At 54.2% G+C, this 14,344-nt stretch overlaps 1 protein-coding gene across 5 annotated transcripts in view; it reads left to right on the top strand.

Moving 5' to 3' along the window:
• Positions 1 to 14,344, top strand: part of UBR3 (ubiquitin protein ligase E3 component n-recognin 3) — a 1,992,321-nt gene that overhangs the window by 1,327,259 nt on the left and 650,718 nt on the right. The window lies entirely within an intron of this gene.

The raw sequence follows: 14,344 nt of genomic DNA, 5'->3' as shown, positions 1-14,344 counted from the left end.
GGACTGTCACAAGCATCTCCCTGGTGCATTTGGTCTTTGCACAGCTTCAAGTCTTGGCAGGACAGCAGCCGGGTGATCACCAAAACTACCTGGGACCACGAAGCACAGATGCTTACTGGTCTGTCCCTGTTTTAGACGTGGACATGGTCCCTTTCTCGAGGCTGTTCCTGCAAAAGGTCATCTTCATGCCCCTAGGCATCAGGTAAGTCAAAATCAAAGAAGAAGTTGAAGCAGGTGTTTCCCAAGTACTGCCCTGCCACTCTTGTCAAGAGAAGACATAATGTGGCTCCCCCGGTCCCCTTCCAAAGAGCTGATTCTTCATCTCATACAGCTGAAACCCGAATTTTATGTCAGGACCGGAGGCTTCAGATTATACTTTTTCTTTCTTAGCTCTTTATTTTATACAAAACTCACAGCAGTCCAGAAAAGCGCAACAAATCCTTATACACCCCAAACAAAGGGAGAAAAGCATTAAACGCTGAAAAAATATATAGCTCTCAAATGTCCAAGAAACTACAACTCCCATCAATCCATATAGATAGTGTCTAACATTAGTCCCTCGACAGTGTCCATGACATGTAGAAAGGACGTCCATCTTGTGCCCTCTTCCTAAGCTGCTTCGCAGGCAGTTAAGTGCTCTGTTTTCATTATCTCTTGTGGTGTAATAGTTTATGGCATAATTGTGATTTTTAGTGGGTTTTGCGCTCGGGGGGGGGGGGCTCTGTGCAGCGTTATCTTCTTGTTTTCTTTTGTATTTGCCTCCAGAGAGCCTGTTGTAACTGCGGGAACGTTACAGTGTTCCTCACACGATTTTACCAGTTTGTTGCTGTCTGTGTGGCCGCTAGTGGGTGTTGTGGCGTCTTGTTGCTCCTTGGTCTGTACCTGCCCCAGTAATTGAAGAACGCCCCGCGTGGGGTCTGTATAGCGATTTTACAGCACAGAGCGCCTGCGGGCGGATTTTACAGCACAAGTTAGCGGTTGCAACCGCATTGGGCCTGTCAGTGGTTGGCAGTGTCAGGAGTGTGTGTTTGTGGCAGCGCGCTGGGAGGCGGCTAGGACCCGGTCCTTGAGAGGGTCTGCACGCTGCAAGAGGGTGCTGCCTTGTATTCCGGTTTTCAACCGGGCCTAATTATTTGTTGGCCTTCGGCCTCCCCACAATTATACTGGTTTGAGCAGCCTTCCTCAGCCCATTGCAGCGCTTAGCATTTCATATAGTTTACCTGTGGCCTGGCCCTGCAGTTAACACGCTGACAGGCATGGAACAGTAGGGCTTTTATGAGGAGGAGGAGGAGTATCAGTTCCTGAATGACGACGGATTCTACAATGCTGTGGACAGCTCTATCTACCACTGTGTCACGGAGATAGTGGGCCCCATGGAGGACCGCCTGTCCACCCGCATTGTGGAAGAGTGCGCAAAGATGGCGCAGGCACATTTAGGTTCGCAGAGTACCAACCCAGCTCCCATGGGGTAGGAGCCTCCTGCCCCGAAAAAGCCCTGTAGGGAGGGGGTCTCTGCGGGGGCGCAGTGTGTGGACAGGGACACCTTTGAACGCTTGTGTGGTGCCTTTTTGGCCAAGGTGACCTCTTCCACCCCTACGCCACTGCTGGGCCCAGAACCCTCGGTTTCTTTGGGTACGGCTCCCTCTTCACCCAGAGGGTGTCACCGGCGGACACAGACGACGAGGAGTCAGTACGTTCTTGGAGACTGTCCAGCTCCGCCGCCGCATTGCCACAGGACAGTTCAGGTATGTTGGACCCGGATGAGATCATCCATCCGCAGCCCGCGGCCTGGACCCCTGGGGACAAGGTGGTGAAGTTTGTGGCGGGTCGCCTCCGCAAGCCCTTAGAGAAGGAGGTGAGGAGTTGTCTGCGAGGGGAGTGCCCTCGGCCCACATTGGAGGGAAAAGTGGCTATGACACCGGAGTTAGATTCCAAGATGGCCACGTTCCTTGCGAACTTTGTAAAGGATCCCTGCAAGGGCATAGACCGTTCCTGGCGCTCCTGTCAGGACAAGTTGCTAGACGCAATAGGGCCCATTACTAAAATTCTTGACATGGCAGAGGAGGCGAAGGTGACCGGTTCCATGATCTCTCCAGACGTCCTGTTGAATTGGGCGCAGAGGGTGGTCATCTTCCTGGGGAACGCCAACTGCGCCCTCTCGACCGAACGCCGACGATCACTTCTGATCAAACTGGACCCGAAGTTGGGAGATCTGGCCTCCTCCGAGGCGGAGGCAGTGGAGACCCCTTTTTCATAGAATTAGGTAAATTTGTGTTGACTTGGACAAGGCCCAGTCCAGTATTAAGAGGGATTTCCAGCAACGTTTCTCTCGAGGGGCCGGTCACGGTAGGGGCCTCGCGACCTGCCGTGGCGGTCAGAACTTTACCAAGGGTCAAGGCTCTGGGTGGGGGCAATACAACACCTCTGCCAACTACACCAACTTTTACCCCACCAGGGGTCAACGCTTTAGAGGCCGAGGTGGCTTCAAGAACAACTCCGGCAACAGCAATATCGGCAGTAAGTGTTATTCCGGCAGAGCAAGTGCGCATTGGCGGCCGGCTAGCGGCTTTTTCAGGGGCGTGGGCAGCGATTACTGCAGACGCGTGGATCTTACAGACGATTCACGGTTTTCACATAGAGTTTTACGATCGCCCCTGCCAAACAAGGCTCCCTCGCCCTATAGTTTCTCGGCGGCAGATGCACATTTGATCGACAGAGAGGTCTCGGAGCTGCTCCTCAAAGGGGCCATTTGTCGATCAGCTCAGCATCCCGCGGGTTTCCTCAGCAACATTTTCCTGATGGAAAAAACGGACGGAGGGAAACGGCCGGTTATCAACCTCAAAGATTTCAGCGGGCGGTTGGTCTACTGGCCTTTCAAGATGGAGGGAATCCATCTTCTTCGGGATGTTCTTCTCCCGAACGACTGGCTGGTGTGCCTAGATCTCAAGGACGTGTACTTGGTGGTTCCCATCCATTCTCCTCACCGTCGGTTCCTACAGTTCGTCGGCAAGGAACAGGTATTCGAGTTCACGGCCCTTCCGTTCAGACTTTCCTCTGCCCCTTGGTGTTTCACCAAGCGGCTACAGAGTCAGGGTATTCGGATGATTGTCTATCTGGACGACATCCTCTTGATGGCCCAGTGTCCAGTGAAGCTGGGCCTTCTACTTGCCCAGCTTCCAGTGAAGCTGGGCCTTCTACTTCAACAGACAGTCTCCCTGCTTCAGGGATTGGATTTTCTCATCAACAAAGACAAATCGGACTCTCTCCCTCCCAGAGAGTGTTTTTTCTTGGGTTCGTCGTGGACTCCCTCCAAGCCTCCTTGAGTCTTCCGTCTCGAAAGATGGCCAAAATCCGGCATGTGTTGCGTCAGACAGTCGCCAAATCACACCTCCCTCCGTCAGATTGCCAGGGTGGTGGGGCTCCTCTCCTCGTCTATCCAGGCAATCTTTCCGGGACCCCTCCATTATCGGGCCCCTCAGCGTCTCAAGGCGCATCACCTCAGGAAGGGTATAACTTACCAGTTGGGCCCATCAGTTGGTTCCCCTTTGCGCGGAAGTGAAGGACGAGATGTCTTGGTGGCTCACCCATATGGAGGCCTGGAACGGACGGGCGATCTTTGTGTCCGTTCCAGATCTGGTGATAGAATCTGATGCCAGCAGGTCGGGTTGGGGTGCCCGCTGCAGGGATTTCTCCTCAGGTGGCGCTTGGTCGTCAGAGGAGCAAGCACTGCACATAAACTGCTTGGAGCTGCTGGCGGGGTCTTTCGCAGTACGCTGCTGGACCAGAGATTCAGTACGCTTGTTCGTATTGACAATTCCTCAACGGTTCGATACGTCAACCATCTGGGCGATCCACGATCCCGAGCTCTGGCGAACTTGGAGAAAGAGTTATGGGATTACTGTCTGGCTCACCATGTCTCTGTGACAGCGGAGTACTTACAAAGTCGAGCCAACCAAGTAGCGGATTGGCACTCCAGACATCTGCGGGATTCCAGCCAGTGGAAACTGGAGGTAGAGGTGTTCCAGCGTGTTGAACAGTCTATGGGGTCCTTTTTCAGTCGACCTGTTTGCGTCCCGCTTGGATCATCAGCTCCCCCGGTTCTTCAGCTGGAGGCCGGACCCTCTCGCGGAGGCCACGGATGCTTTCCTCCAGGATTGGAGTCAGGAGGAGGCATATGCATTCCCTCATTTTTCAATGGTGGTACGGACGGCAGCCCAACTGCGCCGTCAGAAGGCAGGGCTGGTGCTGATCACACCCGTTTGGAGGTCTCAAGTTTGGTTTCCAGTTCTTCTGGAACTGTCTTGGGATTTTCCAATCCTACTCCCCTGATTTCTTCCTGTTCTTCTCAATCTGCACGGGGAGCCGCATCTCCTCATAACACAGTCTCTCCACCTCATGGCATGGCGGCTTTCCGGCTACGTTGGTCACTCCCGGGCTTTTCGAGATCAGCTGAGGACCTTATGTCCAAGGCCTGGGCAGTCAGTACCGTGAAGTGCTACCGTTCCGCCTGGACTAGGTGGGTGCGTTGGTGTCTTCGATGGGACTTGTATCCCCTGGTCGTGGGTGTCGTTCCTGTCTTGAATTTTCTGGCCGAATTGGCATCAGACGGCCTGGCCTATCGCACCATTAACGCTGTGCGTTCAGCGATTTCGGCTGCTCATTACCCGGTTGAAGGGGCTCCGGTCGGTCAGCATCCCTTTGTTTGTAGACTCCTAAGAGGCATTTGGTACCATGTTACTCTGGCCTTTGGGACGTTAATGTCGTTTTTAATTTGTTTCTGTCATGGCAGCCTAATAAATATCTCTCCTTGAAAGAGTTGTCTGCTATGCTAGCCATGCTTTTGTGTTTGATGTCTTGCCACAGGGTCTCTGATGTGCGGGCCTTGGACTTCTCAGAAAGGGTTTTTCCCCGGATTGGGTTACGTTTACGGTGGGTCGTTGCGCAAAGTCTGCATCGAGGACAATCTCATACCCAGCGTTTGTAGATACTCCTAAGCTGTGTGTTGTTCAATGCCTAAAGTCGTACGAAGATATGACTTTGGAAATTCGTCCTCCAGGCGAACGTCAATTACTCATTGCCATACGAAAGCCACACAAGGGAGTTTCTTCACCTACCATCGCCAGATGGGTGAGATGGGTCATGCAAGAGGCAGGTATTGACACTAGTCTGTTTGGGGCACACTCAGCTAGGGGAGCTATGGCGTCCAAGGCGTTTGCTCTAGGAGCGCAATTGGAAGATTTGATGCGTGCAGCAGATTGGTCTTCAGATTCCACCTTTAAGAGGTTTTATTTCAAACCGGTGGTGGACATTGCACATTTGGTGGTAAGTAAGCTTTGAACTAGCATAATCCGAAGCCTCCGGTCCTGACATAAAATCAAAATTTGCCTAGCTTAGTAACGGTACGTTTCAATTCTATTAAGGACGCGGAGGCGAGGATTATCCCTCCGGAGGTTTCCTTCGGAAGATATTCCACCTGTACTGCAGTAAGTAGTTCAGTCTTTGTGATATCTCTGCTTGTGCTTGTCTCAAAATATGGTGATGTGCAGCATTTACGTGCTCTCAGCGTGTGTTTTTTCCAACGCTTTCGCTGTTGTCTTTCTCCCGTTAGGGAATGACGGTGCGCAACAGGATCAATAAGATGGGAGTGTGACTCGCGCGAAGAAAGAGGAAGAAGGCACAAGATTGACGTCCTATCTATATGTCATGGACACTGTAGAGGGACTAATGTTGGACACTATCTATATGGAATAATGGGAGTTGTAGTTTCTTGGACATTTGAGAACTGTATTTTTTCAGCGTATAATGCTTTCTTCCCTTTGTTTGGGGTGTATAAGCATTTGTTGAGCTTTTCTGGGCTGCTGTGAGTTTTGTATAAAATAAAGAGCGAAGAAAGGAAAAGCATAATCCTCGCCTCCGCTTCCTTAATAGAATTGAATCTTACCGTTACTAAGCTAGGCAAATTTCAATTCTTGGGCCCATTGGCAATGCCACAAGAAGTAAAAGCATTGATGCAAGCTATGCTGCTCATTGTATATGCCCTTCTGGCTCCATCTGATGGGCCTTCGGGCCTCAAGGATCAAAGAAGGCTTCCAAACAAGCTACTGTTGGATGATCCTTTCTTGACGTCATTTGTGCCTCTTGACTCTGCTGTTGCCCAGATTCTAGGGCTGGGCCCAACCCAACTTCAACTCCAGCACCAAGATTCTTCCCTTGCACGTTGATGTGGGAGAAAGAGCCCATTGTGTCATCAGGCTCGAAGCGAACCCCACACAACCTCAACCGAAGTTACGCCTGCTACAAACTGGGTCAACCGGTCCAACCTCTTTCTTGCTCAGAGAGAGAACTCTTCCTTTACCTAGAATGCTTCACTTTCCTTTTACTTCAGGCTCACAACACAGCATTGGGATGAAGATGACAGGGATAATGCACCTCTTTATTATGATATGGTCAATCTTTTCATGACCCTTCATGGCGCCAGTGAGCTAGTCACTTTCTCACATACTTGGTTAAACTCGCCCCTGGCCCATCCTCGCAGGAAACCGCTTATTTTGCTGTGGCTACCAGAAAGGCTGCATACGTTCCACACCTACATCTCACGTTCTTTAAAGTAAAGACTAATATCCTGAGAGAACTTCTGCTACCCGGGTGGACTTCCTTAGAACCACTTCTCCCTTTTAATGAAGCCCTGATGGGCATTTGGGCCAAACCATGCCAAACCATGCTCCTGCTCACGCGTCAACAGACAAGCTGTAGGAAGACACAGGACATGCCCCTGGTGATCCTCCTTTCCCCGTTCAACAACCTACACCTGAAAGCATTGTATTACAGACATCCATGAAGAGGCTCAACCCTAGCTCATTACCTACTACACCTCCCTAAAGGGAATCAAAATGAATAGAGGCATTCAGGGGAAAAAAGTGTTCCTCAGCCGGCGTCGCTCTACAATCAGTAAATGCTAGTTGCCTCCTGGGCCAATACTCGCATGCGTTACGGGATATTTTTTGCCAGTCCCTTATGAATGCCGCACCAACCTGTATATTCATATATTTGGTTCTGTCCGAATTTCTTCAAACACTGAGTTAATTAAAATGAGCGGCTAATCAATCACATTAGAGCTTCAAATTATGTATTTCTAGGATACACAAGTTAAAAAAATATTTTTTGAGTACATGTGTTATAAGATTACATAAAACATTTAATTGAGCAGGAATAATTCATATGGTGCTCAATGTATTTCAGATGTACAAAAGGGCTTGGGCACTGCATAAACGTGAAACCAGAGATAAAGATAAAAACAGATTGTCAACTCCTAAAATGGGGCGTGGCTTGGCCACCAACGAAAATGGACGTGTGAGCGCTACGCTCCGTACCCGCCTTCCCCCTTTATCCTGATCACCCTTATCCTGGTGTCCCTGGTGGACTGGGACCGTTCACCCACCCAGCCGTGAACGTCGAGGATCAGCCCGGAGTGGTGGGGCCAACTCGGCGGCGGTGGTACAGCACGCCGCAGACGGATTCCCGCAGGCGGCACCGGCAATCTTTATGCGGCCTGTGCGCCCGGCCTCATCCCCAGCCTCGAATGGTTGGCTGGCCGCCTTGAGGTGGGGGCCGGCCGGTCTCCGGTTGCGGTGGGGGTCGGAGCTCTGGCGTCGCCCCCAGATGGCGGCGATTGGCGACAGGACGATCCGGGATCCTGTGGAGGACCTCCGTGGTGCCCGGTGGGGTGCGCGATCAGTGAAGGGGGCCTCGCACCTCCCGTTGCTGCTGGGACCCGGCGGACACGGTCACGGTGGGGCTGCGCACTTGTCGTTGCAACTTGTGCCCCTCGGCGAGCCACCATCCGGGACCTGGAGGTTTGGGTGCATCCCCTAACCTACCTGGCTCTGCCGTGACTTTGTGGAGATGGTTGGCTGGACCGAGGCGCTGGTGGGCCCTGACGGCCACGGAGGACCTGGAGGGGACGGCGTTGCAGGCTCTGGCGGTGGCGTGGACCGTCTGCCGTGGCCTGCGGAGTCGCGCTCCTCTCCTGCTTTGGGGCTGCAGTGTGGACCTGCCGGCTGGTGTTGGCGGGGGACGTTGGAGCTCCGGTGAGGCGCCTGGGGGCCTGGCGGGGCCTGGTTGTGGAGGCGGCCGATTGACGAAAAGTGAGGGTATTGGCGCCTTCTAACTGGGGCGGGCGACGTCCGCCATTGGGACAGTAGCGCTGCGGCGGAAGCGCCCGCCGCCACAAACCCGGTTTGCCTCTGATTCTGCACAGGGGGCGGCTCGGCCCTGGAACTTTCTTGTGGCGTCTGCCCTGGGCTGCGCAGCGCAGCTGGTCGGATCTGGGAGCGGAGGCCTTAGTCTGTAGGTCCGCGGCAGCACTGGCACGTGCACGACCTTGGGAAGCGGACCTTGGTTCGTGTGACTGAGTTCCTGACCGCCGGCTCAGTGGGGGCCCCTGGTGGATCTACCTCTGGGGACGCCTACAGGCCGGGCGCTGGAAGACGGCTGCTATCATGGGGAAGTCGCGCCAGAAACCACCTCCCGACCCTGCGGAGGACTCATCGGGCAGTCGGGACCTTGCCCCACCCGGTGACTCTGCGGTGGGCCTTCAACAAAGCCAACTGGATCAGATCCTGAAAGCCATCACCGACACAACAGAGGCCTTACATCACGACATCGCTCAGGTGTCCACGAGTTTGGCGCATCCTACGGGTGGACCACGGCAAACTAGCGTACCGGGTCAAGCAAACTGAGGCTCGGTTGGATACGCTGGAACCCACTCACAAGGCGTCGGAGGCCTCCCTGGGAGATCTGCAGCAGCGGGTACAGTTGCTTGAAAAGAGGGCAGAGGATGCAGAAGGACGCAATCCCCGTAACAACATACGCGTGGTGAGCCTGCCTGAAAAAATTGTTATGCTCAGACGTGAGTCCCTTGCTCACTTTGCCACTGGAGTCAAGCAAGCCCAGCTGAAGACGGCTGTAATGCCAGAAACCGGTCCTGGGAAGCTTGATTCCGGTCCAGGGAAGACATGGCTTGGCAGTTCGGGCTGGACTGGTCCCATGAGGCACAGGGTCAGACTGATTTGCATATGGCCATGTCTGAACTGGGGTGGCGGAGTGAGCTAAAGAACGGTGATGGATTAAACCCAGATCAGTTGACTGGGGGTGAGTGTTTGTATTGTCAACGCTCCGTCCATCACCACCTTTGGTTTTTCTTTGTTCGCCCTAAGTTGGCAGGGTATGCTCAGACGTGAGTCCCTTGCTTACTTTGCCACTGGAGTCAAGCAAGCCCAGCTGAAGACGGCTGTAATGCCAGAAACCGGTCCTGGGAAGCTTGATTCTGGTCCAGGGAAGACATGGCTTGGCAGTTCGGGCTGGACTGTTCCCATGAGGCACAGGGTCAGACTGATTTGCATATGGCCATGTCTGAACTGGGGTGGCGGAGTGAGCTAAAGAACGGTGATGGATTAAACCCAGATCAGTTGACTGGTGGTGAGTGTTTGTATTGTCAATGCTCCGTCCATCACCAACTTTGGTTTTTCTTTGAAAAAATTGAAGGCACTGACATTCTAGGCTACCTTGAAACCTGACTCCTAGACGTGGTTGTCCCGGAGGGCCTGACGCCATTTTACACACTGGAGCGAGCTCACCGCGTGCCGGCCCGCCCTCCTGCTGCTGGTCGACCCCCTCGGCCGGTTGTGGCGCGCCTCTTGCACTTCAGGGACGGAGACATTATCTTACAGAGAGCGCAGGCACTGGGGCCCTACCAAGTGGACAATGCCCGAGTTTCCATCTACCCGGACTATTCCCTTGAGGTCCAGAGGCTGCACTCCACCTTCCTGGCGGTCAAGAAGGCTCTCCGTGAGGAAGGTATCCGTTACTCCCTTTTTTTCCCGGCCCGACTGCGGATCATGATGGAGGGCAACTCCTCATTCTACAACTCTCCTGAAGAGGTGTGGGACTGGTTGGAATTGTACAGGGCCGGTGCGGACGCTCGTCTGACATCTGGGGAGGTGCGGGACGCTGCGCCGAAGCCTCGACGAAACTGGAGAACCAGGAGACGGCCGACGGCTACTTGGACCCCCTCCATGTCGCAAACTGAACTGGAACGCAAGGAGGCCCTTACTATTTCCAGAGCGGCGGGGTCGATGTCGGCGGTGGAGTCGGGCTCCCACAGAGGCTCTGAGGATGGGACATCGGAGGGTTCGAGAGGTGGTGGCCCTGCGCCACCTCATGTCACACCGGGGACTGCAGATGGCCTGCTTGACGAATGACCCCTGTATCTCCCTCGATGTGGTATTGTAAATGTTGATAGGATTCATGCTATGGGACGGGGGCAGGAATGTTTACCCCGGGCTGGCTGAGGGTTGTTGGGCTGATGCCGCGTATACTTAGTGGCTCCAGCCACTGACAAAGTGGGGGTATGAGACACCCGGGGAGTAATGGGGGATGCCGGGCTAACGACATACTCGAGTTCACTGTCCGTGTGGTGCCGACCCCCCCTGATCTCACACTTATTATGAGACTCTGGTAGTTGCCAGAGGCTGTTTTCATTGGGGATTCTGTATTTGGATGGGTTCCTGCGGTTTAGTGCCTATTCTGGGGGTGGGTGGGAAGAGGGTTTGTTGGGTTGTTTCGGGACTCAGGTTTTGGGGTATTGTCAGTGCGCCTGGGGCTTTACCACTAACTCGAACTGTATCTGCTATTTTGAATGGGGACCCTACCTGAATTGAAATGTGTAACTTGGAATATACGGGGACTGAACTCCATGCTGAAACGTCATAAAGTGCATGCCTATCTTGTTCGCAGAGGGATCCAAGTAGCTTTCATGCAAGAAACGCATATTGACCAGACGGAGGGGCGGGCTTTGCAGCGTAGGTGGCGAGGCCAACTGTTTTACACTACGTACTCGGCCTTTGCACGGGGGGTTTTAATCTGGGTGAGAGCAGGGGTTCCATTTCAGCCCTTGGTGACGGTGGTGGATCCTGAGGGGAGATTTGTGGCTGTGCAGGGCCGACTAGATGGGAGGGATTTGACGCTTTGCAGTGTTTATGCCCCGAATGTAGAGCCAGTCTGCCTTCTACACGCGATTATCGGGGAATCTGGCGGCAGTCTTAGCAAGCACGGTCTTGCTTGGAGGGGATTTTAATTCAGTGTTAGATGTGGAATTAGACAGATCACACCCACCACTGGCGCAATCTGCGATTCATAGGCTGGCGAAGAGTAGGCGAGAGTGGCAAGGTAGATGGGGCCTGGTTGATGCATGGCGCACACAACACCCTGCTGAGAGGGATTTTTCCTTTTACTCCCCCCCGCACGCTCTGTATGTCCGACTTGACAGCATTCTCTGCTCACCAGACGTTCAGTGTTTGATCCGCCACAGCGAGTATTTGGCTAAAATGATATCTGACCATAACCCTTGCTTCGTGGTGGTCCAGTGGACTCGACAGCGTCAAGCTATCCCCACGTGGCGGCTGAACCCGCTGGCGCTGGAAGACATGGATTTTAAGGCTGCTGTGCGAACCGGGGTGGAGAGCTATTTTGCCGCAAACGAGGGCACGGCGTTGAGTATGGCCCTGGAGTGGGACGCCTTTAAGGCGGTAATTAGGAGAGTTTGCAGCTCTGCTACTGCAGGGGCCCGCAAGACCCTCCTGCAGGATCTCGCACTGAGCGACGATCGCTTGCGCGCGGCGGAGCGAACTAGCCATGAGGATCCTGAGGCTCACGGGGCCGTTTCGGCTGCGCGCGAGTAAGTTGCGTCGCAGATGGAGAAGCTCCGCTGCTTTGATCATAAGGAATTTCTTGTTAGGGCCCATGCTGAGCGCGACAAGGTGGGCTCCCTACTGGCTTGGCTGGCCAACCCTGGGACTCGTGGTACTCCGATCGTGACTTTAACTACAGCGGAGGGGCGCCTGGTCTACACTCAATCAGAGATCAACGCCCAGTTCTTCGAGTACTATGAGCACCTCTACAGGAGCACGATGCCAAGTGCACCTGGGGAGCTTGACGACTTGTTGATTGCGGCGCGGCTCCCCCAGCTCGATCCGGACCATGTGGACCGCTTGGGCGGGGAGATCTCTGAAGGGGAGATGCGCGCAGCTATTAAACACATGGCTCGCCGCAAGACCCCTGGTGTGGATGGTCTACGATTGAGTTTTATGCGGCTTATGCGGATGTGTTGCTCCCACGATTACATGCTGTTTTCCGGGAGGCCTGGGATACCGGGGCTTTACCTGCGACTGCACGTGAGGCTTTAGTGATACCCTTATTGAAACGTGGTGGCGCCAGCTCTCCATGCTCACGACTGACTACAAGATCCTGAGTAAGGTCCTCGCAACGCGGCTTCTTGCTCATATGCGGGCTTTGGTACATCCCGATCAGGCGGGCTTCATTCCCCAATGCACCACTGCCACCTGTGTGCGTCGACTGCTTCGGGTCATGAAGGGGCGATGTTGGAGACCTCCCGGAGGCCGCTGTACTTTCGATTGACATCGAGAAGGCCTTTGACAGCGTGGAGTGGCCGTACCTGCTCCGTGTTGTTGGAAGCATTTGGACTGGGTGAGCGGTTTGTGAAGTGGACTGCCTTGCTTTATACTGCAGCCACGGCTCGAGTCAAGACGGGTGCCACGATCTCGGCCGCGTACCGGGTTGGTCGTGGGACGCGACAGGGATGCTCCTTATCCCCTCTATTGTTCGCGCTGGCCATTGAACCACTTGCGGCTCATGCCCGGATGGGCTGGGCTTATGAAGGCCTATCGGTGAGGGGTGACTCCCATTACATTTCCCCCTATGCGGACGATTTGTTGATGTTCTTGGCAAATACCGGCAGTTCACTTCGTGGTGCCAGATGCTTGCTCCTTGACTTTGGCTGCCTCTCGGGACTGCGAGTCAACTGAGGAAAGTCTTGCCTTTTCCCGGTGACTCCGAAGGAGGACGAACCCCAGCTGGAGGGGGACCTTCGCTGGGAACACCGTTGCCTCCCCTACCTGGGCACGCATATCTATCACTCTTCACTAGCTCTTTTAGAGGGTAACATCAATAGAGCGATCAGAAACTTGCAGGGCTCCATGGGATTCTGGCGGACACTGCCCCTGTCGGTCGCGGGGCGGGTGGCGTTGCTGAAAATGGTGGCGCTCCCCCGCTTATTGTATTTGTTCCGCAACCTGCCAGTCTGGGTTCCAGCGACGGATTTTCGCAGACTCCGATCTTTAACCTCAGGGTTTGTCTGGGGATCGGGCAGGCGTCGTGTTGCTCTGACCACTTTGATGCGCCCTAGGGCGGATGGGGGGCTTGCGGTCCCGGATTTCGAATGGTATTACCTAGCGGCGCAACTACAGTGGTTTACCCAGGCGGTGGCTCGGGAATTCCGGGGACCAGAGGGGCTGCAAGGCAGGCTGTTTCCCAGGCATATCATCTCTTTTATAATCCTGGGCCAGAAGTTGGACCTAACTCAGCTCACACTTGAGGAGCGTACTCTCCGTAGTTGTTGGCTTCGTTGCCACAGGCGCTCGGGTACCGCTCGCCCGTATGCCCCTGAAATTCCTTTGGGGATGTGCACGGCCCTCCCGCATGGGGTGATTGGTCGGCGCTGGCAACCTGGGAGGAACTGGGACTGCATATGATTGGAGACCTTTACAACGATGGTGCGCTACTCACGTTAGAGTTGCAAGACACTTATGACCTCCCGAGAGGAGATTATTTGCTACATGCCGCCCTGGTGGCCAGTATTCAGAAACACTGGAGGGGGGGGCTCACTGAGCCACCGACATCTGCGGGTTGCCAGTATGTGGTCATGGCGGCTGGTACGTTCAAGGCCATCACTTGCCTCTATTGGAGGCTCTCGACCGAAACCCTGTTACCCATGGATGGACTACGAACCAAATGGGAACGTGACATTGGGTGACCGATCCCCGAACAAAATGGCCGCAGTTGGTGCGCCGCGCCTGGAAGGGCACTAGAAATGCCAGGTTCCAGTTGGTCCAGTTCTTTACGCTGCACCGCGCGTACTTGACGCCTGTTAAGATTTCACAATATTTTGCGGGCGCATCATCGCTCTGTCCGCGATGTGGGACGGCCGGGGCTGATTTCGCTCATATGTTTTGGTCCTGTGATGGGTTAACTGGTTACTGGGGAGCGGTGCTGGCTTGCCTGAATGCTGTCACGGACCATCAGATAGCGGTAGATATGGGCACCTGCTTGTTACTGTGGTTCCCTCACACCCCCCGAGCAAGGGTCACTAGCAAGTTCTATGATTTGGGCCTGATTTTAGCTAAAAGGGAGATCACCATGTGTTAGGAATCAGTGTAGTCCTCTTTTTGTGACCATGTCCGTGTGCTCATGTGACCTGCTGGGGGGAGTT

This window comes from Lissotriton helveticus, chromosome 3_1 (genome assembly GCF_964261635.1).
Source record: "Lissotriton helveticus chromosome 3_1, aLisHel1.1, whole genome shotgun sequence".
Classification (NCBI taxonomy): Eukaryota; Metazoa; Chordata; class Amphibia; order Caudata; family Salamandridae; genus Lissotriton; species Lissotriton helveticus.
The sequence above is the reverse complement of the archived record's forward strand: the minus strand, read 5'-3'. Positions and strand labels throughout refer to the sequence as shown.